The sequence below is a fragment of the Dermacentor variabilis genome, chromosome 4 (genome assembly GCF_050947875.1).
Source record: "Dermacentor variabilis isolate Ectoservices chromosome 4, ASM5094787v1, whole genome shotgun sequence".
Taxonomy (NCBI): Eukaryota; Metazoa; Arthropoda; class Arachnida; order Ixodida; family Ixodidae; genus Dermacentor; species Dermacentor variabilis.
The window spans coordinates 228,583,232-228,608,788 of NC_134571.1; positions in this window are offsets into that span (position 1 = coordinate 228,583,232).

Here is a 25,557-nt window from a genome sequence, read left to right on the forward strand (position 1 = left end):
ACTACGTCATAGGTTTTATTGGCGCGGTATGTACACATATGTGCAAAGGTACAGTCGCTCTTTCGCATAATGTCAACACCGCAAGCCTGATCCTTGCCGCCTTTCTAGACCAGTGAAACCTTTGCCGTGCCCTTCGCAACCCTTTGACCGGGTTGGGATAGACCTATACGGGCCTCTGCTATACATAGCTGCTGGCAATCGCTGGGTCATTGTAGCTATATACCACCTCAAGAGGTACGCCGAAACGGACGCTCTACCAGGCCGACGGCTCAAGACGTTGCCTCCTTCCTGCTTCAACACTTCGTTCTAAGTCACGGCGTTCCCTGCGAACTCCTGAGAGATCAAGGCCGGGTCTTTCTCGCCGATGTCATTCATGAACTTCTCGCTGAATGCCGCGTTATTCATCGCTGTACCACCGCATATCACCCTCAAACAAACAGATTGACAGAGCTCTTTAACCGAACTCTTAGCGACGTGCTTTCGATGTATGTCGTCTCCAACCACACCAACTGGGACCTCATCCTTCCCTATGTCACGTACGCCTACGATACGGCACCCCAGTCAACGACGGGCTTTTCTCCCTTTTTCTTCTTTATGGCAGAGAACCATCCTTTCCCATTGACACTATTCTTCCTTACCGTCCCTACTTATCAGAGGGTACACCGGTTTCCGAAGCCACCCGGTACGCAGAAGGCTGTCGGCAAATAGCTCGCTCCCTTAAAACGCAAGAACAAGCGTTATAGAAATTTCGTGACGATGACAGGCGCCCCACCACCAATTTTCGCCTGACGCTCTCGTTTGGTTGTGGGTGCCTCCTACTTCGACAACAGGTGTCTCCTCCAAGTTTGTATTGCAATACCCTGGAACCTACCGGCTTCTAAGCAAACTTCTCTGGTGAACAACGTCTTCTAATTTCTGACGCCCCCTACGGACCTGCGTCGCCGAGGCCGCGAAACTGTGCACACAGATCGGCTCAAGCCGTATCACGAGCCCTTCGTCCTCACGACGCCTTAGGCCTCCTGTGCGGCTCCATCTTCCGCGAGGGGGGAAGTTGTAAGGAAGAAGTGCGCCGTACAGAGCTCCGCAGCCACATCGCCAGCGCCACTGAAGTGGGGCTCGGGCGAGACACTGTTCCTGGTGTCACTGGCTAAGCCTGCGCTGTTGCGTCTTCCTGTCGGTGTCCCTCGTGTAATCCACAGCCGTGTCGGACTTCTTTGCCATAATAGCTGGTGTTGTGCATTGTGTGCTCTACTTGCATGACGAAGCAATCGCGTGACGCAAGCATCTGCTGCTACAGCACAGACATTGACAAGGATTTCTGGGCATTTTAGTGTTACCTTCTTTCCAACCTACACGTTTGTCTTTGTTCCTTCGGTGGCCGCTAATGCGTCACTCACACTTGGTTTCCCACCGGCCGTCAATATAGATATGGTCGGTTTTGTGCACTGCGTGTTTTACTTGCATTGCGAAGCAATCAAGTGACGCAAGCACCTGCTACCGCAGCCCACACAGCGACATGGACTACCCGGCAATTCACTCTTACCTGCTTTCCAACCTGCACGTTTCTTTTCGTTCTTACGGTGGACGATAATGCGTCGCTCACCCTTGGTACATTACCTGCCCTCAATATACACATGCTCGATTTTCTGCATTTTGTGTTCTGCTTGCATTGCCAAGCTATGTGGGGATGCAAGCATCTGCTGACGCAGCCCTGACAGTACACATAGACTACCTGGCATATTAGCCTCACCTCCTTTCCAACCTGCACGTTTCTTTTCGTTCTTTCGGTTTACGCTAATGCGCCGCTCACACGTAAAACCCCACCTTCCCTCAATATAGATATATTCGGTGTTGTGCACTATCTGTTGTACTTATATTGCGAAGCAATAGGTAAAGGAAGCATCTGCTACCACAGCCCAAACAGTGAATGGACTACGCGGCTATTTGGCGCGACCTCCTATAAAACTTGCACTTTTCTTTTTTCGGTGGACGTTAATGCGTCGCTCACATTTGGTACCCCACCTGTCTTCAATATACACATGACTGGTTTACTGCATTGTCTGTTGTATTTACATTACAAGTAATTGGCCAGTAATTGGTAATTTACATTACAAGTAATTGGCCAACATCTGCTGCCGCAGCCCAAAGAGCGATACGGACTACCCAGCATCTTACCCTTACGTCGTTTCCAACCCGCACGTTTCTTTTCGTTCTTTCTGTGGCCACTAACGCTTCGCTCACACTTAGAACCCCGCCTGCCGTCAATAACGACATATTCGGCATTGCGCATTTTGTGTTGTACTTCCAATTTTAGGCAATCAGGGGACGCAAGCATCTGTTGTCGCAGCCCACACATAGACATGGACTTCCCGGCATTTGAGCGTTAATTTCTTTCCAACCTACACGTTTCTTCTTGTTCTTCCGGTGGCCGCTGATGCGTCGCGAACACTTGGTTCCCCAACTGTTGCCAATATTGACATGGTCGTATTTGTGCACTGTGTGTTGTACTTGTATTGCGGATCAATCGGGTACGCAAGCATCTGCTACCGCAGCCCCCACAGCGACATGGACGAGCCCGTATTTTAACCTTACCTCCTTTCCAAGCTGCGCGTTCGTTTCATTCTTTCGGTGGCCGCTAATGCGTCGCTCACACTTGGTACCCCCTTGCGCTCAATAAAGATATATTCGGTTTCGTGCATTATGTGTTATACTTACATGGCGAAGCAATAGGGTGACGCAAGCATCTGCTGCCACAGCCCACACAGCGACATTGACTTCCGGGCATGTTAGGGTTACCTCCTTTCCAATGTGCACGTTTCTTTTCATTGTTTCTGTGGCCTATATGCGTCGCTCACACTTGGTTCCCCAACTGTTGCCAATATTTACATGGTCGTATTTGTGCACTGTGTGTTGTACTTGAATTGCGGATCAATCGGGTGACGCAAGCATCTGATACCGCGGCCCACACCGCGCCATGGACTACCCAGCATTTTATCCTTCACTACTTTCGAACCTGCATGTTTCTTTTCGTTCTTTCGGGGGACGCAAATGCGTCGCTGACACTTTATTTTATTTGATTTCATTCTTATTTCTTAAAGACCCCGTAACGGGGTATTACATAAGGGGTGGGTTACACAGAAATTAACAGAGACCATGTGTTAATCTATGGTGAAAGGTGATTGGTGATGCCTTCTATGAAGGTGGATGGGCAAGGGATGGCAGCAGTGTCGCCCGGAAGGCCATTCCAGTCAGCAGCTGTACGAGGAAAAAATGACGTAGAAAGGGTAACGGTGCCTGCAAGTGGGCGCGCGACTTGAAGAGGATGACAAGTGCTATTAGGCGTGCGTGTTGGTGGAACAATGTATGGCGGGATACCCATCGACCTATGAAAAAGATTATAGAATAAAGAAAGACTGGCGATACGGTGGCGACATGAGAGAAAGGGTAAATTAGATTCTAATTTTAGTGATGACACACTCACATCATAAGAATACGAACGATGAATGAACCTAGTGGCACGAATTTGATGTGACTCAAGGGTGTCTTGAATATAAGCTTGTCGCGGGTTCCAGATTGGTGACGCGTATTCCAATTTTGTTCGCACGAGAGTTTTATAAGCTAAACATTTTACATTCTTAGGCGCGTTATCTAGATGACGTCGCAAAAATCCAAGTGTTTTATTTGCAGATGATATGATATGATATAGTGACGTGCTAAGCCCAAGAAAGGTAATGGCAGAAAGTGACTCCCAGATACTTAAGCTATTAAACTGCTTCGACAGGAACGCGGCTAATCGCATAAGAAAAAACAAGTGGAAAGCGGCGGCGGTTGAAAGATAAGGTTTTGGATTTGTGAGGGTTAAGTTCCATTAGCCAATGATCGCACCATTGCTTTACATGGTTAAGATAACTTTGAAGGGTTAATTGATCAGAGGCGTTGGCAACAATGCAATAAATAACACAGTCATCGGCAACCATTCGGATATTACAAGATACATGAGGTGGTAGGTCGTTAATGCATGGATGGGTGGATGAAAAACTTTATTAGGGTCCTTTAGGGCGCGCACTATTGCGCAGCGGTCCGCTCCCATGTCGGGACCGAGAGGCGGAGCCTCTCCGCCGCGTCGCGGGCCCGTTGGACAGTCCATAACTGTTCTTCGAGATTGAGGCTGTGTAGAACCGCATCCCAGCGTGAAGAAGTGTTGCTTTCATCGCCGTGTAACGCGGGACTCGCCAGAGCATGTGAAGTTCGCTAAGTCATTGCATAGTGCACATGCATTTGTTGTCTGAATTTCGGAGTATAACTTGTGAAGAAGTAGGGGGTTTGGTTATGCCCCGTCTGTAGAAGTCTTAGTGTCAAAGCCTGAGGTCTATTGAGTTCGCAATGTGGGATGGGTTACATTCTCCGAGCCAAGTAAAATTGCTTAGTAATTTTGGTGTACGAGGAAGGAGAGTCCCGATTGTCAGTACCCCCGGCGTCACGCTGCCTGGTGGCTACACGGTTGATGATCCCTCGTGCAGCTCCGTGTGCCGACTCATTGACGCTGGGCGGGGCACCCTCGATCTATGCCATGTGGGCTGGAAACCAGATCAATCTGTGTGGCTTGATCTCGTTGCTTCCTAGTATCCCTAGGGCCAGCTCGGATATGGTTCCTTTGGCGAATGCCCTAACAGCTGATATCGAGTTGCTGTAGATTGATGTCCTCTTGTCCAATAAGCCCATCGCTATTGCAGCCTGCTCTGCGATCTCAGAGGACGTCGTCCGAATCAAGATTGCGTTCGTATTTGCCTTTCATGATCTACGCTAACTACAGCGAGGGCCTGTCCGTCGGCGTAGCACGCTTCGTCCACGAAACTGTTCTGCGAAGCCCGTTCGCGAGCCTTTTCCATGAGAGCCTTCGAGTGCGCCCGACGTCTTCCCACGTTGCGTTCTGGATGGACGTTTCGTGGGATCGGGGCGACAGTGATGTGGTCCCGCTGCTCTCGAGGGATGCTGCAGAACTTTGTTTTGATTACTATGGGGGGAACGCCCAGCTCCTGTAAGATGTGTCTTCCAGCTTGTGTGGTAGATAGCCTGATGAACTGGGCCCTCTCCTGTGCTTCCGCTATTTCCTTTAGCGTGCTATGCATGCCAATTTGAAGTAAGCGTTTCGTGTGCATATGGGGAGGCCGAGAGCTCTCGGTTGCCTTCCTGATTAATGCGTTGACGTTATCCCGCTCCGATCTTTGCCAGTTGTGCATGGCCGCGACGTAAGTGAAATGACACATTACGAACGCATGTACCAATCTCACGAGGTTATCTTCTCCGAGGCCTTGTTGCCAGTTGGCCACTCTTTTGATTAGTCTGATGGTATTGTCCGTCTTCTTAGTGAGTCGCAGCACTGTCTGGTTGTTTGAACCACTCGACTCTACCATCATGCCAAGAATCCGGATAGCACCCACCGTCGGAATATAGCCTCCGTCATTTGTGCGCAGTTTTATGTCGCATTCGGCGAGTGGATTCCATCCCTTTGGTTTCGGGCATCTGCGCTTGGGTCGATAAAGTAGCAGGTCCGACTTGTGCGGTAAGCACCGAAGGCACGTGGACTCAAGATCAATCGCCTCTTGCAGGGCCGTCTCTACATGTCCATCACTACCTCCCGTACACCAGACGGTAACGTCGTCTGCGTATATGGTATGACTGATACCGTCGATAGCAGAGAGTGTCCTGCATAGACCAATCATGACGAGGTTAAAGAGGGTTGTGGATATGACTGCCCCTTGTGGCGTCCCCTTAGACCCCAGCTTGATCATGTCTGAAGTCAGGTCCCCGATCTTAAGGGTGGCTTCTCTGTCTGACAGGAAAGACCTTGTGAAGGAATGAAAGTGCTTTCCCAGGTTAAGGCGCGAGATTGTGTTTAAAACGCACGCGTGAAGAATGTCATCAAATGCCTTTTCCAAATCTAGACCTAGTATGGCTCTCGTGTCCCGCGTATTACAGTCAATAATGTGATGCTTGATGAGCTTCATCGCGTCCTGCGTCGAGAGTCTGACCCTGAAGGCGATCATGTTGTCTGGGTAAATGTCGTGGTCCTCCAGGTAGCGTGAAAGCCTGTTTAGGATTGCGTGCTCAGCAACTTTCCCCACGCACGATGTGAGGTTATCGAGGCTGGGCGGCTTGCCTGGCTTGTGGATGAGGATGGTGTTGGCCGATTTCCACATTGCCGGGACTTTACCACTGCACCATGCTTGGTTAATGATGTCCGTTAGGTATTCGATGGACTTCTCGTCCAGGTTCCGTAGAGCTTTGTTTGTGATCTTGCCCGGACCCGGAGCCGATCTACCGTTGAGGGCGTGGAGGACCTGCCTGATCTCCACAATCCTGAATTCTGCGTCGAGCTCAGGGTTCTCGGAGCCTTCGTAGTCAGAGGAAGGTGGTGTAGGGCTCGATGCGACTGATAGGTACTTCTTCACGAGTTTGGATAAAATTTCCTTGTTCGAATATTCTCGTTTGGCTGTGTGTAGAGTGCGCACCAGTGTGTTGCGTTGGTTGGGAAGGTTGTTAATATATATAAGGAATAAAAGCAGGGCAAGGACGGACCCTCGCGGAACGCCTGATGTTTCTGGAAGGGAAGCAGAGGTAGCATTGTTCACAAGAACCACCTGAGAGCGGTTATTACAAATTCACGGATCCCATTTATGATGTCGGGGTGAAGATTTAACAGTGAAAGTTTGAGTAGAAGGCCCTTACGGGGTACTTTATCAAACGATTTCGTGAAGTCCAGAAAAATGGCGTCAGTCCTAAAATTGCAATCTAAGTTTGCATGTAAGTCGTGCGCAAACATGGCCAGTTCAGTTTCGCAGGAAAAACCCCTGCGAAATTCATGCTGCGCAGGATTGAAATTATTCGAATCGAGAAAGTCCGTGATATGTGTGTAAATGACATGCTCCAAGATTTTGCACTGGATACTAGTTAAAGAAATGGGTCGGTAGTTTAGCTGTGATTCTCTGATACCTGACGTGAAGACTAGAATTGCTTTTCCGTATTTCCAATCGGCAGGAAGCTGGCCCGTGGAAAGTGACTGTGAGTATAGTAAACACAAAAATGATGCACAAATGTTTTGAGTGTTCCTCAGAAATTTTCAGTTAATGTTATCGATCCCGGCTGATGAAGATAGTTTAAGTTTGTCAATTACGGCAGAAATTCCAGATGCGACAAGGTAAATTGGCGGCATAACAGTTCCGAGGGCACTGTATTGTACAGGGGGTGGCATGTTGGTTTCTTTACTAAATACGGATGAACACGCGGTGTTAAACATATTAGCGCATTCAAAGTCGGTGGCCACTTCACCTGATTCTTTCGTAACAGCGACAGTGCATGCGTGGTTTGTGTTTATAATCTGCCAGAATTTTCTTGGGTTAGTAGTCAGCATTTTCGGCAAGTCAGCGTTGGTACTTGGTACCCCACATGCACTCAATATATATATATATATATATATATATATATATATATATATATATATATATATATATATGTTCGGTTTTGTGCATTAAAAGTTGTACTTACATGGCGAAGCAATCGTGTGAAACAAGCGCCCAGATAGCGACATGGACTTCCTGGCATTTTAGCGTTACCTCCTCTCCAAGCTACACGTTTCTTTTTTGTTCATTCGGTGGCGGCTGATACATCGCCCACACTTGGTAGCGCACCTGCCCTCAAAATAGATATGTCCGGTTTTGTGCATTATGGGTGGTACTTTCATTGCAAAGCAGTCAAATGACGCAAGCATCTGCTGCCGCAGCCGACACAGCGACAGGGACTACGCGGCTATTTAACGCGACCTCCTTCTACAACCTGCACTTTTCGTTGTTTCGTGGCCGCTAATGCGTCGCTCCCACTTGCTACCCCAACTGCCTTCAATATACACATGGCGACTGCACTGCCTTTTGTGTTGTACTTGCATTGTCAATGAATTGGGTGACGCAGCCCAAATAGCGCCATGGACTTCCCGGCATTTTCTCGTTACCCCCTTTCCAACCTGCACGTTTCTTTCTTTCAGTGGCCGCTAATGCATCGCTCTCACTTGGTACCCCACCTGCCTTCAATATAGATACGGCTGGTTTTGTCCATTGTGGGTTGTACTTGCATTGCGAAGCAATCGGGTGACGCAGGCATCTGCTAGCGCAGCCCACAAAGCGACAAGGGCGACCCGGCATTTTAGCCTTACCTCCTTTCCAACCTGCACGTTTCTTTTCGTTCTTTCTGTGGCCGTTAATGCGTCGCTCACAAGGTACCCAATCCTGCCCTCAATAACAAAGATATAGTTGGTTTTGTGCATTATGTGTTGTACTTACATGGTGAAGCATTCGGGTGACCCAAGCGCTCAGACAGTGACATGGACTACCTGGCATTTTAGCGTTTCCTCCTCTCCAACCCGCACGTTTCTTTTCATGCATTCGGTGGCCGCTAACGCCTCTTTCACACTTGTTTCCCCACATGTTCTCAATATGGACATGGTCGTATTTGTGCATTGCCTGTTGTGTATTTGCATTGCCAAGCAATCGGGTGACGCAAGCATCTGGAACCGCAGCCCAAACAGCGACATGGACCTCCCGGCATTTTATCGTTACCTCCTTTCCAACCTGCACGTTTCTTTCCTTTCTTTCGGTGGCCGCAAATGCGTCACTCGCACTTGGTACCCCACCAGCCTTCAATATAGACATGGCTGGTTTACTACATTCTTTTTTTACTTGCATTACGAAGCAATCGGGCGACGCAGGTATCTGCTACCGCTGCCCAAACAGCGAAATGGCCTATACCAAGAATTTAGATTGCCTCCTTTCCAACCCGCACGTTTCTTTTCATTCTTTCTATGGCCGCTTATGCATCGCTCACATGGTAGCCCCACCTGCCCTTAATATAGATATATTCGGTTTTGTGCATTATGTGTTGCACTTACATGGCGAAGCAATCGGGTGACACAAGCACCCAGACAGCGACATGGACTTCCCGGAATTTTAGCGTTAGCGCCTCTCCAACCAGCACGTTCCTTTTCGTTCTTTCGGTGGCCGCCAATTCTTCGTTCACACTTCGTTCCCCACCTGCCCTCAATATAGACATGGCTGCTTTTGCGCATTGTGTGTTGTACTTGCATTGCGAAGCAATCGGGTGATGCAGGCATGTGCTGCAGCCTCACACAGTGACATGGACTACCCGGCATTTTACGCTTACCTCCTTTCCAACTCTGGAGAGGAAGGGAGACAAGCCCAATACTGTGATGATGAGGTTTTCATCTCTTCAAACTAAAGAAAAATGGCTCGCAAAGGAAGGGGGATTGAAGAAAACAAAGTCAGCTATATTCTTCAGTGAAAACCTCACAGCATGCAATAAGAAGCTTTCCTGGGAACTGAAAAATAGGGCTCTTGAATATAAGTACGAGTTCGCATGGCACAAGAATGGCAAACTTTTCGTGCGCCGCAGCCCCAGTGATAGGGTGATTAAAATTGCAATGTTGCATGACCTAGAAAAATACGATAGAATGAAAGATAGCTGATCGCAAGAAGTGATTACGTTCTCTTCACAAACATGACTACTATGACGCTGAGGCCTTCCAGGAAATTGATTCATGTCAGAAAAAAAAAAAGTTATCAGCGATTCACCTTAATGCCGAAAGACTTTAAAAAAAAGAAAGAATGCGTTGACTTCTTTTTGAGCAACCTAATCACCAATTTGATTTCTTAGCTTTCACTGAAATGTGGTCTACTGATAACCATGACACCGCGCCGTGTACGAACTACACATATGCATCAATCTACAGGGAAAACCAAAGGGGCGGAGGTGTATTGATTTATGTTCGTGACAGCGTTAAATACAATATTGTGAAAGAATATACTGTAATATTCTCTCACTTTGAACCTGTCATGATAAAACGTCGACGCCTTTTAGTAGTTGCTATATATAGGCCCCCTTCTGGAACTCTCTGATTTCCATAATTTCATGGATGAAATGCCTGAGTACTGTGAACAGAAGGGCGCGTCCAACCAACTGCAGCAAGCAAGAAATAACACACCTTATTCTTTCTTTTTTAAACTCTAAAATGACGGCCATGAGCATAGAGAATGAAAGCCGACCAGTAGCAGTTTTCAAAAAAAAAAGACACGCTTATCTAATGGCGCTTCAAACATGACATTTTTTTCTTTCTCTTCTGCGTAAGACTTGCTTATATTCTATATTTCTTTGAGAACTGTATTTTGCCCCAAAATTTAGCCATGAAAATTTCCTTGATGATGAGCTGTTGATATAAAGTATTTTATAGTTCACTTATTAAAACCACGGCTTAGTTCTTTTTTTCTCCACTGCATTGATGTATTACATGATGTATTAGTGTTACAATATGTATTATTATGTAGTATTATATTTATGTATTATATGTTACAGGCTCAGTGTACTGCAATATCTTTGTTGTTCTTTTCTTGTTCCCTTTTTTACTACATTGATGTATTACAAAGTGAAACGCTAAGTGTTGTGCAATATCGTGGTCTGGGCGGAGATTGGCGCATTGTCAGGCATTCAGTTGCCTTTTCGCCACCCCTTCCCGCTGTACCACTGGATATGTATGCTTAAGCTGATGATAATGAAATAAACAATTCATTCATATAACCTTCTTTTCTTTCTTTCGGTCGCCGCTAATGCGTCGCTCACACTTGGTACCCCATGTGCCTTCAATATAGACATGCCTGGTTTTGTGCATTGTCTGTTGTACTTGCATTGCGAAGCAATAGAGTGGTGCAGTCATCTGCTACCGCAGCCCACACAGAGACATGGACAACTCGGCATTTTAGACTTACCTCCTTTGCAACCTGCACGTTTCTTTTCGTTCTTTCTGTGGCCGATAATGCGTCGCTCACACTGGGTACCCCACCTGTCCTCAATACAGACATGGCCGGATTTCTGCATTGTGTTGTCCTTGCATTGCGAAGCAATCGGGCGACGCAGGCTTATGCTACCGCAGCCCACACAGCGACGTGGACAACCCGGCAATTAGCCTTTCCGCCTTTCCAACCCGCACGTTTCTTTTCCTTCTTCCTGTGGCTGCTAATGCTTTGCTCACATTTCGCACCCCACTTGCCCTCAATATAAAGATTCGGTTTTGTGCATTGTGTGTTGTACTTACAATGCGAAGTAATCGGTTGACGCAAGCATCTGCTGCTGCAGCCTACACATAGACGTGAACTTCCCGGCATTTAAGCGTTAATTTCTTTGCAACCTACCAGTGGCGTAGCCAGAAATTTCGTTCGGGGGGGGCTCACTTTGCAGCTCGGCCTCCCCTTATAGAATTAGTCGAGGAATCAATATATATATATATATATATATATATATATATATATATATATATATATATATATATATATATATATATATATATATATATATATATATATATATATACATATATATATCTGTCATTCAGCAACCTTGTTTACATTTTCGTACATATGCAACGACCAGGGGAAAATCTCAATGACGCTGTCCTCCTTTGTTAGAATGTATTGCGCAGGAGCAGCTGTCACCGGTTGTGTATTGCGAGTAATTGCTCGGAAATTATAGTCGCAACAGAGAGCACATATAAAAAGCAGGAGTTCTGCAAAATATACGAGGGCGAGTCAAATGAAAGTGAGGCCATGCGAATATATGACAAACGGGGTACTTTATTTCAAAGTAGTCACCATGAGTATTTAAACACTTGTCTTACTAACGAGTCGCGTTATTCCCGTCTCATAAAACTCCTTGGATTGCTGCCTCAAAAATCTGTAAATGACTACACGTCATCTTCCGACACGAATCTCGTTCACTTGAGCAGTTTCTTCAAGTTTTACCAAATGTGGAAGACGCAAGGCAACAGGTCTGGGCTGCATGAGGGATGTTGCAGCGTTTCCCACTTGAAATTTGCCAGATTTGTATTAACCACATCAGCGACGTGGGAACGGGCAATGTCGTGAAGCAAGATGTTCCCAATGCTCAATTTTCCACCTCGTTTGTTCTTGATTGCGACACGCAGCCGATACGACCTTTCACAATATCTGAAACGATTTATAGTCTCTCCAGGTTTAGAAAATTCGATCAGTAATGTCTCCTAACGATCTAAAAAGAAGTCAACACTTCTCCGGCAGAAATGACGGCCTTTGTTTTCCTTGGGAGTGGTGAATTCAAATGTTTCCACTGTAAGCTTTGCCGTAATGTTTCAGGCTAGTAGTAGCGGCACCATGAGTCATCCCCCGTCACAATTGCAGACAAAAAGGCGTCACCCTCATCTGGGGTTCTTTGACGTGCACCTAAATCTAAGTACACGGGTGTTTTCGCATTTCGCCTCCATCAAAATGCAGCCGCCGTGACGGGGATTCGATCCTGCGACCTCGTGCTCAGCAGCCCAACACCATAGCCACTGAGCAACCACGGCCTTTTCAATTGTGTTGGGGGTGATTGCACGGTGACTTTGGCCCGGCCCTGGATCGTCTTTGTAGCTTTCATGTCCTTTGAACAGTTTGCTACAACGCTTCACAGTGGCCAATGAAACGCAATGTTCAACGCATACGGCAGCCATACGGCGAATAATTTTTTGGGGGGAAACATCATCATTTATCAAAAACCTCACGACACCAAGCTGTTCAACTTTTGGAGTGTCCATTATGTCACGCAACCATGTTCAACCCAGTGTATGAGAGCATTAAAGAACCTTTAACCTCACCTCTGCATGTCACTTGTAAATGAGATGCGTATGTGCTACGCGCATGCCTCGAAAATAATGAACCGAACCATTATTGCGCGGGGCGGGTTGTCTCACTTTCATTTGACTTGCCTTCGTACATTAGAAATGCGAAGATACAATGGGATATACAAATGTGAAGCTACAGCTTGATACAGGGCAAAAAATTGTCACTGGAAACAAAGTTCACTGCGCATATACACAAAACCTCGCAACAAGATATTTAAGTATTAGTATAAGTCTCCAATAAATCTACGTACCTAAGAAAAAGTCGCTATATATAATGCGTCAAACAAGGCAAATAAACAGGTTGCGCAACCACAGATTCACAGATCACCGCACCCCCCCCCCCTCCTTCCACTCCCAAAATGTATCGCGTGCGACGGAAGGCGGCGCGCTTCCTCCCCGCTTTTCTCCCTTGCGCACACAAGACTCATCGTCGGCTCACCCCCTCCTCCTCCTCCCCCACGCTTTCATTCGCACATAGAGCATGCGGCGCGCGGTCACGATGTTATCGCCCTTGGCCTTTATTTATACGGAACATGAGGGCAACGGCAGGAATGCGCCTGGAGTCTTCATATAGCTGCTATTGTAGTAATATAATAGTATCCGGCAACTGAAGCGTCCCGGGCCCATTACTTTCCGCAAAAGAAGTAACAAAATCGAACTTTCACCATGCGACAATTCGCTGCGCCGCAACAATGTCTTTTTTTCTTTTGTGGGGCGGGGGGCGGCGAAATAGAATAACGCAAAGGAAAGCATGTTGGCTACAATCGAATGCCTACTTTGGGCACCTAGTGTGGCTACTGAAGGAATATTGAAGAAAACGTGTGACGCTTGGTCCACAGAAAACCATACGCATACTGCTCGGTATCCTACACCGGCGAGACAAAATTTTTCGGAGAGGTTGCGCTCAAGCGAACGCGTTGCAATCCGTCGAGTCCCCGCAGTGCTGGTGGCGAGCGACTATGCATTGTTTCTTTTTCTCGTCTGCCAGCCAGAAAGCGTCCAAAACTCTGCCATGCGAAAATGCAGTCGGCCAGAGCAAAACGAACGCGCATCCAAGTGCGTAGCGCGGTTGTCGATGCAGCACGAGAAAAACGCATGCGCTCTGGCTGATCGGCAGCCCGCAGGTTACAAGAACAAAAGAAAAAAAAAGAGAAAGAGGCTCAATGTATCCTCACGAATAAAAGTCTAGGTAGAAAAATAAATAAGAACTTAGTTACAATGGTGGATTTAGTGTCTTGACATGGATGCTTTGGCGCAGGTGGAAAAAAAATGTTCATATTCTTTTCTGTGACCTGACGGCACAAATGAACCACCACAACGCTTTGTCTTATCGGACCTCGCTGCGTGCTTTGTCAACTTGTCTGATAGTATGTTTATTTGGCTTGTCTCGTTGTATGGCCCGATGTGAGACTTTAGAAAATCGATGCACCTTTGGCGTCAAATGTTTACAACAGCTTTAAACCCACAAAGTTCCGTAATTGAAGATCTAAAGCACGACTTTGGAAATGTCAATGCACCTTTCGCATCAAAATGTTATGAGAACTTTATACCCACAAAGTTTGAGACTTGAAATCCAAGCGCTCCGTAGATTCCGCGGCCTCCGCGAGATGCCGAGACGAGCCCGCTTGCCATCAAAGCGCCCTTGAAATTTTGTGCTCGGTGGGGCTTCTTGCGTTACGATATGTGACTCCCGAAGCATGGGCGTTGCCGCGAAACCCAGCCCGTTTTGGCAATGTTCGCGCTAAAATGTCTTTTCGAGCGTGAATTAAGGTCATTCTATACAAAATCGAGCATGATTTCCGGCGCCGGGAGTTTTTTCGGTCGGCGGCGCATGACAGCACGAAAGAATTTCGGGGGGGCTGAAGCCCCATAAGCGCCCCCCCCCCCTGGCTACGCCCCTGCAACCTACATGTTTCTTTTTCTTCTTTCGGTGGCCGCTAATGCGTCGCTCACACTTGTTGCCCCATCTGCCCTCAATAGAGACATATTCGGTTCATGCATTGTGTGTTATACTTCCATTGCGAAGCAATCATGTGACGCAAGCATCTGCACGGCAGCCCACACGTTGACATGGAGTTCCTGGCATTTTAGCATTAACTCCTTTCGAACCTACACGTTCCTTTTTGTTCTTTCGCTGGCCGCTGATGCGTCGCCCACACATGGTTCTCCACCTGTTGTCAATATGAACATGGTAGTATTTGTGCATTGTGTTTTGTACTTGCATTGCAAAGCAATCGGGTGACGCAAGCATCTGCTACCGCAGCCCGCACAGTGACATGGGCTGCCCGGCGTTTTATCGTTACCTCCTTTTCAACCTACACGTTTCTTTTTTTCTTTAGGGGGCCGCCAATTCGTCACTCAAACTTGGTACCCCACCTGCCCTCAATAAAGATATATTCGGCTTTGTGCGTTATGTGTTGTAATTACATGGTGAAGCTATCGGGTGACGCAAGCGCCCAAACAGTGACATTCACATCCTCGCATTTTAGCGTTACCTCCTTTCCAAGCTGCACATTTCTTTTCGTTCATTCGGTGGCCACTAATGCGCCGCTCGCACTTGTTACCCCACCTGCCATCGATATAGAAATGGCTGCTTTTGCGCATTCTGAAGCAATCGGTTGACGCAGGCATCTGCTGCCGACCCGCACATCGACATGGACTTCCCGGCATTTTTGTGTTGCCTCCTTTCCAACCTTCACGCTTATTTTTGTTCTTTCGGTGGCCGATTATGCGTAGCTCACACTTGGTTCCCCACCTGTTGTCGATATGGGCATGGTCAGTTTCGTGCGTTGTGTGTAGTACTTGCACTGCGAAGAAATCGGGCGACGCAAGCATCTGCTGCCACATCCGAGACAGCGACATTGACTTCCTCGCATTTCAGCATTGCCTCCTTTCCAACCTGCACGTTTCTTTCAGTTCTCTCGGCTTCCATTAATGCATCGCTCACACTTAGTTCCCCACCTGTTGTCATTATGCAACGGTCGGTTTTGTGCGTTGTGGGTTGTACTTGCATTGCGAAGCAATCGGGTGACGCAAGCATTTGCTGCCGCTGCCCACACACACATTGACATGGCCTACCGGACATTTTAGCTTACTTCCTTTCCAACCTACACGTTTCTTTTCTTCTTTCTGTGGCCGCTAATGTGTCGCTCACACTTGGTTTCCGACCTGTTGTATATATGGACATGATCGATGTTGCGCATTGTGTGTTCTAATTACATTCCAAAGCAATCGGGTGGCGCAAGTATCTGCTACCGCCGCCCAAAGAGCGACACGGACTACCGGGCATTTTACCTCACATCCTTTCCGAGCTGCACGTTTCTTTTCGTTCTTTCTGTGGCCGCTAATGCTTCGCTCACACTGGGTACTTGCCCGCCAGTACTTGGTACGGCGCCCAACAATCTGGCGGGCATGTGCAACATGGTGCAGGGAAAGAAAAAAAGAAATGGATGCGGTATCAAGCACGTTGACAGGTTCGTCCCATGTAGAATTGGGGTAGTGCACCAGATACCCCTCTATTGTTGCAACAGCTACCTAGGGCAGACGGAATGGCGTCTAAACGTCAGACTGCAGGAGCACCGCGCAGGAGTAGAAGGATTGGCGGGGGGTGGCAAATTGGGTGACTATTGTCGCCACTGTCGTAATTGCAAGCCTAGGTTGCGCGACACTAAAGTCTTGAAGATGTTTGCGCCACAACTGAGCCGAGAAATCTTTGAAGCTTAATGTATAAAAATGCGACCTGACAGCTGCGCAAGCAGCTCTTCAGTGTCATTGAGTTATAAAGAGTTCAAATTTAACATGCAAATTTGTGCCACTTACTCCCGCATGCCAACGTCGAGTGATGGCTGCCTGATGATTAGCAAGTGTGATTATGAGGCATGTATAAATGTGGGATTTCCCGGAGTAAATCTCAGTTAAAGTTCCGCGCCTGTCCTGTGTGTTTCCTTCTTTGTCCTTTGTTGTTTGTGCAGTTACATGATGCAGCCTAATACAGACATGGTCGGTTTTGTGCATTTTTTGTTGTACTCGCATTGCGATGCAATCGCGTGACGCAAGCATCTGCTAGCGCAGCCCTGAGAGCGACATGGACTTTCTCGCATTTTAGCGTCACCTCCTTTCCAACCTGCACGTTTCTTTTCGTTCTTTGGGTGGACGCTAATGCGTCGCTGACACTTGGTTCCCCACCTTCCCTCCATATAGTATATTCGGTTTTGTGCATAGTGTGTTCTACTTGCACTCAGAAGCAATCGCGTGACGCAAGGATCGCTGCCGCAGATGAGACAGCGACATGTACTACGCGGCTGTTTAGCGTTACCTCATTTGGAACCTGCACTTTTAGTTGCTTCGGTGGCCGCTAATGCGTCGCTCACACTTGGTACACCACCTGCCCTCAATATAGACATGGTCGGTTTTGTGCATTGTGTGTTGTACTCGAATTGCGAAGCAATCGGGTGATGCAAGTATGTCCTGGCGCAGCCCTGGCAGCAACATGGACTTTCTGACATTTTAGCGTTACCTCCTTTCCAACCTGCACGTTTCTTTTCGTTCATTCGGTGGCCGTTAATGCGTTGCTCACACTTGGTTCCCCACATGTGTTCAATACGGACAAGGTTATATTTGTGCATTGTGTGTTTGTACTTTCACTGCGAAGCACGGGTGAAGTCGCCATCTGTTACCGCAGCCGAAACAGCGACATAGACTACCCTGCATTTTATTCTTACCTTCTTTACAACATGCACTTTTCTTTTCGTTCTTTCGGGGGGCGCTAATGCGTCGCTCACGCGTGGTACCCCACCTGCCCTCAACATAGATACATTCGGTTTTCTTCGTTATGTGTTGTATTTACAAGGCGGAGCAATTGGGTGAAGCAAGCATCTGCTGCCGCAGCCCGCATAGTCACATGGAATTCCCGGCTATTTAGCGTTACCTCCTTTGCAACCTGCACGTTTCTTTTTGTTTTTTGGTGGCTGCTTACGCTTCGCTCAAGCTTGGTTCCCCACCTGTTGTCAATATGGATATTGTTATATTTGTGTATTGTGTTTTGTACTTGCATTGCGAAGCTATTAGGTGACGTAAGTGTTGGCTACCGCAGCCCACACAGTGACATGGACTATCCGGCCATTTGAGCTTACCCCTTTCCAAACCGCACGTTTCCTTTCTTTCTTTCGGTGGGCGCTAATGTGTCGCTCACACTTGGTACCCCACCTACCTTGAATATACACCTGGTCATTTTTGTGCATCCTGTGTTGTGCTTGCATTGCGAAGCTATCTCGTGACGGAAGCATCTGGGCGCAGCCCAGACATCGACATCGACTTCCCGGCATTTAAGCCTTACCTTCTTTCCAACCTGCACGTTTCTTTTCGATCTTTAACTGGCGGCTAATGCGTCGCTCACACTTGGTTCCCCACCTGTTGTCAATATGGTCATGGTCGTATTTGTGTATTATGTGTTGTAGTTGCATTGCGAAGCAATCAGGTGACGCAAGCGTCTGCTACCCCCGCCCACACCGTGACATAGACTACGCGACATTTTACCGTTACCTCCTTCGCAACCTACACTTTTCTTGTCGTTCTTTCGGTGGACGCTAATGCTTCGCTCACACTTGGTACCCCACCTGCCCTCAATATAGATGTATTTGGTTTTGTGCATTATGTGTCGTACATACATTGCGAAGCAATCAGGCGACGCAGCATCTGCCGCCGCAACCCACACAACGACGTGGACGTCGCGGTTATTTAGCGGTGTCTCCTTTCCAAGCTACACGTTTCTTTTTTTATTTCGGTGGCCGCTAATTCGCCGCTCACATTTGGTTCCCCACCTACTGTCAATATTGACATGGTCGGTTTGGTATGTTGTGTGGTGAACTTGCATTGCGAAGCAAACGGATGACGCAAGCATCGCTGCCGCAGTTCAGACAGCGACATGGATTACGCGGCTATTTAGCGTTACCTCCTTTGTAACCTGCACTTTTCATGCCTTTGGAGGCCGCTAATGTTTTGCTCACACTTGTTACCACCACCTGCCTTCAATAAAGAACATATTTAGCAGGGATAGGCAGGCTAGTTTGTGGTCGATGTTGGAATGCATCATGTAACCGCGCGAACAACAAAGGACAAAAAAGGAAACACACAGGACAGGCGCGGAAATTCAACAGAGATTTACTCCAGGAAATCCCACATTTATACATGTCTCATAATCACACTTGCTATTCATCAGACAACCATCACTCGACGTTGGCATGCGGGCGTGAGTGGCACAAATTTGCATGTTAATATTTCAGCTCTTTATCAATCAATGACACTGAAGAACTGCTTACGCAGCTGCCAGATTGCATTTTTATACAGTAAGCTTCATAGATTTCTCGGCTCAGTTGTGACGCAAACATCTTCAATACTTTAGTGTCGCCGAACCTAGGCGTGCAATTACGACAGTGGCAACAATGGTCGGCCAATTTGCCACCCCCCGCCAATCCTTCTACTCCTGCGCGGTGCTCCTGCAATCAGACGTTTCGACACCGTCCCGTCTGCCCTGTGTAGCTGTTGCCACAAGGAAGGGGTATCTGGTACACTACCCCTATTCTACATGGGACGAACCTGTCAACGTGCTTAATACCACATTCATTTCTTTTTACATTTGCCTGCCCCATTTTGCACATGCCCGCCAGTTTCTTGGGCGCCGTGAAAAATCTTAACCTACTTGGCTAAGATTTTTAGACATGTTGACGATTACGCCGTATTTTTTAAAGGGGTAAGGGAGGGAGGCGGTTCAACTGCAGTAAACCGTGTTCTTGCAATTTTCCGAGAGAGTGCGTTTGGGTTGGGTTTCACTTTTGAGTTGCCTTCACATGTATACTTGCAGTTCCTGGACATTTGCATTATTATTGCTCCCACGCGTGCTGGAGGTACCAGCCTCGATCAAAAAAGGTATTTTAAACTACCAGTCTGCTCTTGCGAAGCTTGTAAAAAGGGGAAAAGCGAAAAACTGCCTGCGTACTGCTCTTGACAGGTCCTGCCAGCATGAAATGCAACATAGCGTATTCTTACAGCAGCAAAAACTGCAGAGCGCAGGATTTCAGTATGAGATGGTCACCTCTGTGCTAGAAACTCTTGACAAGTAAGCGCGGGGCCCATCAGAGCACCCCTCAAGCGTAGAGCCGTCACGCCGTAGACCTGTTGCAATCCCGTACTACTACCAAATCTCTCACCGCCTCAAAAGGATGGCTGAAAAATGTGAAGTGCCGGTGGTTCTCACGGCCCCCGAGAAACTAGCGTGCATGTGCAACATGGTGCAGGGAAAGAAAAAAAGAAGTGAATGTGGTATCAAGCACGTTGACATGTTTGTCCCATGTAGAATACGGGTAGTGTATCAGATACCCCTCTCCCTTGGCAACAGCTACCTGGGGCAAACGGGACGGTGTCTAAACGTCAGACTGCAGGAGCACCGCGCAGGAGTAGAAGGATTGGAGGGGGGTGGCAAATTGGGTGACTATTGTCCCCACTGTCGTAATTGCAAGCCTAGGTTGCGCGACACTAAAGTCTTGAAGATGTTTGCGTCACAACTGAGCCGAGAAATCTATGAAGCTTACCATATAAAAATGCAATCTGGCAGCTGCGCAAGCAGCTCTTCAGTGTCATTGAGTGATAAGGAGTTCAAATATTTACATGCAAATTTGTGCCGCTCACGCCCGCACGCCAACGCCGAGTGATGGCTGTCTGATGATTAGCAAGTGTGATTATGAGGCATGTAAAAATGTGGGATTTCCCGGAGTAAATCTCAGTTGAAATTCCGCGCCTGTCCTGTGTGTTTCCTTCTTTGTCCTTTGTTGTTTGCGCGGTTACATGATGCATCTCAATATAGACATGGTCGGTTTTGTGCATATTGTGTTGAACCCGCATTGCGAAGCAATCGGGTGACGCAAGCATCTGCTGGCGCAGCCCTGACAGCAGCATATAGTTTCTGGCATTTTAGCGTCACCTCCTTTCCAACTTGCACGTTTGTTTACGTTCATTTGGTGGCCGTTAATGCGTTGCTCACGCTTGGTTCCCCACATCTGTTCCCCACTGCCGCAGCCCACACAGCGACATGCATTACGCGGCTATTTAGCGCGACCTCCTTTTGCAACCTGCGCTTTTCATTTCATTGTTTCGGTGGCCGCTAATGCGGCGCTCACACTTCGTACCCCACCTGCCTTCAATATACACATGGCTGGCTTATTGCCCTTTGTGTTGTACTTGCATTGTCAACCAAACGGGTGACGCAAGCATCCGCTGCCGCAGCTCAAACTGCGACATGGACTTGGCGGCATTTAAGCGTTAACTCCTTTCGAACCTACACGTTTCTTTCTGTTCTTACAGTGGCCGCTGACGCGTCGCTCACACTTGGTTCCCCACCTGTTGTCAATATGGACCATGTCGTATTTGTGCATTGTGTGTGGTACTTGCACTGCGAAGCAATCACGTGACGCAAGCACCTGCTACGGCTGCCCACACAGCGGCATTTACTACCCGGCATTTTCTCCTTACCTCCTTTCCAACCTGCACGTTTCTTTTCATTGTTTCGGTGGACGCTAATGCGTCGCTGACACTTGGCACCCCACCCGCCCTTAATGTAGATATATTCGGTTTTGTGCATTATGAGGTTTACTTACATTGCGAAGCAATCAGGCGACGCAATCACCTGCTACCGCAGCCCACACAGCGACATGGACTACGCGGCTATTTAGCGCGACCGTCTTTGCAACCTGCGCTTTTCTTTTTATTGTTTCGGTGGCCGCTAATGCGTCGCTCACACTTCGTACCCCGCCTGCCTTCAATTTAGATCAAGGCGGAAAGCTGGGCTAGTTGGTGTGACATCACTAATCAAAAGACTAGCGCAAATAACAGGGACACAGACGGAGGAAGCGACAGGACGAGCGCTGAACATAAACTCAGGTTGTAGTGCACCACTCTAAAAACTAGGAAGGGTATCGCGGGAGTGAAGCGGCCGGTTCACTCTTCAAAGCGTCGTTTTACTCTCGCAAAATGTCGAGGAGAGTGAAATGCATTGTTCACTCTGTGACCAAGGAGAGAGTGAAATGTGCTTTTCACTCTCCCCTTCGGAGAGAGAGTAGAATGCCCGTTCTACTCTTGCGGCAATAGAGAACAAAACGTAGCGTAATCTTCTGCTTCAACTTTAGGTGGCTGGCCCCGAACATGGCAATGTATCATTCATGCACGCTGAGCAAAGAACACATCGTTTTGCTTCTAAGAGAACAGGCCGCCGCAGTTCAAAGGAACGCGTAGCGAGCGCTCTACTTTTTCACTCGGAGTTGCTCCACCGCGCGCCGGCGCGCTCAAGATCGCGGAACAACACAGCACCGGAGAAAGGCGATCCGTCCAGCGAGCAGCAACAAAGGCCAGCCAAGGGAGATCGTGTGTCAGCCATCTCGCTTTGCCACGAAAACACGACAGTCGTTCGTCATGCCTTGGATATAACAACAAATCCTCCACTGTAAGTGAATTCTAACTTAGGTGCACATTCTCCGTATATATCATGCTATCGCCAGGAAGTCGTCGCTGCGCTTAGCCGACGCGATTGACAAAGGACTAGGCATACGCGCTGTCTCTCGATGTCAATCGAAAAAGCCAGTCGTCGCGATAACTGCATGTGATTTTATCACTTTGCCGTTGTCCGTAAGAGCTTTAAAAATCGCAAACGCTGCCAGAACTATGGTATGTTCAATAAGACGCCAGGCGAGAGGACGCTTAAAATGGTTCGTTCACCAGCCCGTGATACCGAGCCTATGCGGAGCGTGATTAGCGTGCGTTTTGTGTGTTTGAATTTATTCAGTTTGGCAGTCTACTGTGTACGGAACGCTGTTGAACTAAGGAATCACATAACAGAAGGCGTCATTTTGTTGGCAGCATGCTTTTTTTTATAAATAAACCGCGCGCTTGACGGTGTCTCGCGCAGGGGGAATCTGCGACCACTCAAGTTACGTGCAGCACCAGTGCTAGTTAGAAACTTTGCCGCAGGCATTCAGCTGCATGCTGCAAGAGGTCAATTGGGCACGTTATCTTGAACTTACTGAAAACGCATGAGGAATCCATGTTTTCTGCTGAAAAAGTATAAACCCCATATAAGCGATCTTGCGCGCGGCAGCTACAAGCGACGCGATGGAGATGGCTGTCGCGTTCGCTCGTCGCCTACAAGTCGTACTCCGTGCGAGCGACGATTTTGAGCGGCGCCTCCCTGGTGTTGCCGGCATGAGGGCTGCAATCACGCGTGACGCGTGCTTTCGTAATTTACGTTGATGTATTTTACTATAAAAAGTAGCATAAGATATTTCCGGAGGTCTTGCAGTAGGTTCTTATCCTTGCACGTATAAAAATTTAATCATTCGCTCGTTCCGCGCGACAATCGGTAGTATTTGAGCGATGTACATCTAGTTCCGGCTTCGCGCTATTGGCGATTTCTAGATTTCCAGAACCGAGCCATCTCTTGAAGCGACGGCCCGTTTTGTCGCTCGAAGCCGTCGCTCGTCGCCGTCGCGCACTAAATCGCTCTCACAGTGTTTTTGACTGAACTGTTTTTGCTCATGTATTGAAATGGTGTGATTACAGGTCTGGTTTTGTCTCCTGTTGCGGTTTTCGTGCACGGTGCGAAACTGAAAGGATGCTTATGTCTTCGAACTCGGTGAATTGTCGAGCAGCTAGTTATGCATCGGCATCGAATATAACGGCTGCTGTGTGGAATTACAATTACAGGAGCGCTTTGCATACGCTTATTGTTTTTGACATGCCTGTGCATTTGCTAATATGAGTTGGCGTGTCAGAGTTATGTCATATGAACAGCTAAATCAGCCTACCTCTGGGGGTTACAAGCGTAATGTCTGCATTTTGCTATTGCATGGCAGATCAAAATGTGTTTATTGCTTGAATATTTTTAGTAGAGCAATAAAATATTAAAATAAAATGTTGGTTTAATTCCGTGTTACTAGTCTGTCGTACACAGAACAATAGGTTGGTGTAATAAACTAATAACTGCGGTTTAACTGCAACTTTTACATGCCTTCAAGAATCTAAAATGCTAGATTTCAAACTGCAGCAGTAGTCGGGTCTGTCAAAAATGAACTCCATTGCGCACCTCATGCATGAAACTAAGTTCATACCTTTTAGTAAGCTTAGATGCAGGCCGCAGTAAATTTTCTTGTTAGTATTGAAATGTGGGTAAGCTTGCCATAACAAGCCTTGTTTCCCTTTTTTATAGGCACATCCATATATACATTGAACTGAAGGACAATATTTTCATCCCTACTGAGCATCATGTTTGCAGCTATAATCCTCAAATTATGGCTTCAGCAGTGGCGCAACCAGGGATGGTGCGGGGGGCACACTGGGCACGTGCTTAGGATGTGTCACAAGTGGTGTTTGCGATACACCAGACTCATGACAGACCTATGACGTCTGAAAATGACCAATATTCTATTCATTAGCAGGAGTATTCTAACATTTGTGACAAACAAGGATGAACTGTTGGTTATTTGTTTTTTGCTTAAATCTAAAATTTGAAGTTAGTTTAGCAGTTGACTGTTCCAGTCATTTGGATGTTTTGCATGCATTTCACTAGGCAGACTAAGAGCTAAGACTTTCTTTTATTGCCATGGCCTTGACTGTCTTGATGTTGTTTTGCACCATGCCCTTGTGTTGACTTTTGCATACGATATTTTTCAGGCGCCCGCTTTATATAACGCAAGAAGGCAGCTGCATGGACACGAGGATGTGAAAGAGCCAGTGCAGCGCGACTTCACGTAGTGCAGAGGAGCCAATGCCAAAAAATCAGTATACATTTGCATGCAATTTGGACAAGAAAACTAGTATGTGGTTATATTGGGTGTACCATTTGACCAAATGTCAACAAAATCAAGATACAGTATGTTACACCAAGATGAAAATTCTCACGTGCTCCAGGCAGTCATCTTAACATGGTATATTTATGTAATGTCTCTGATTGGAAAGTCAAATCAAGTATGCTCTCTGGAGACAAACACATAGCAGCAAGTGTCATTGAAAAGTTAAAAATGTGTTTTAAAAAAGCTGATTAGTTCAGAGAAGTGACTGCTTTTTGTCTTGCCTCTCAACAGATATATCCATGTGATAAAAAAATAGCGGTACAATGAAATTGCATATTTGCTTAGTGACATGATGCATACTTGCAATGAGCACGGTGCCTGTGTTTACTATAAAAAGCAACAGCCCTTTTGCTTGGTTAGGTTAGGCCCACTACAACATGCAGGCATGGGTGATTGGCGCTTTTTTTCCTATTTCTGTGTCGTGAGGTTTATTGACGTGCGTATAGGTGCAGTGGCACGCAGTATGGCTAGTACAAAAAAAAGGGGGGGGGCAGATATATGTAGCTCACTGTACACGACACAGGGCAAAGGAAATCCGTGTTCAGCAACTATGTTAAATGCCATGTACCTAAATTTTACAACGCTACTCATTCGAAGCGCGCACAGGTGCATATTAAAGAAAAGGTTTCCAGGGTACATAATTTATCGCGTAATTTACACTAATTTTGCTCTAACCACGAGACACAATAATTTGAATATACTGCACGGAAAAACCTAGAGCGAATTAAATTGTGTGTCAGCTTCGTGTGTATACATATAGTATTTCCTATGCATTAGGTTTTTCGCGTAATGCATTACCAGTTGACAGCCTATCTTATCATGTGTACTCTGTTTACATTACAGTTGTTTATTAGTTTACTCATTTGTTTTGCAACTTATGAAATACCGGTGTATATATATTTTCAACATTTGACA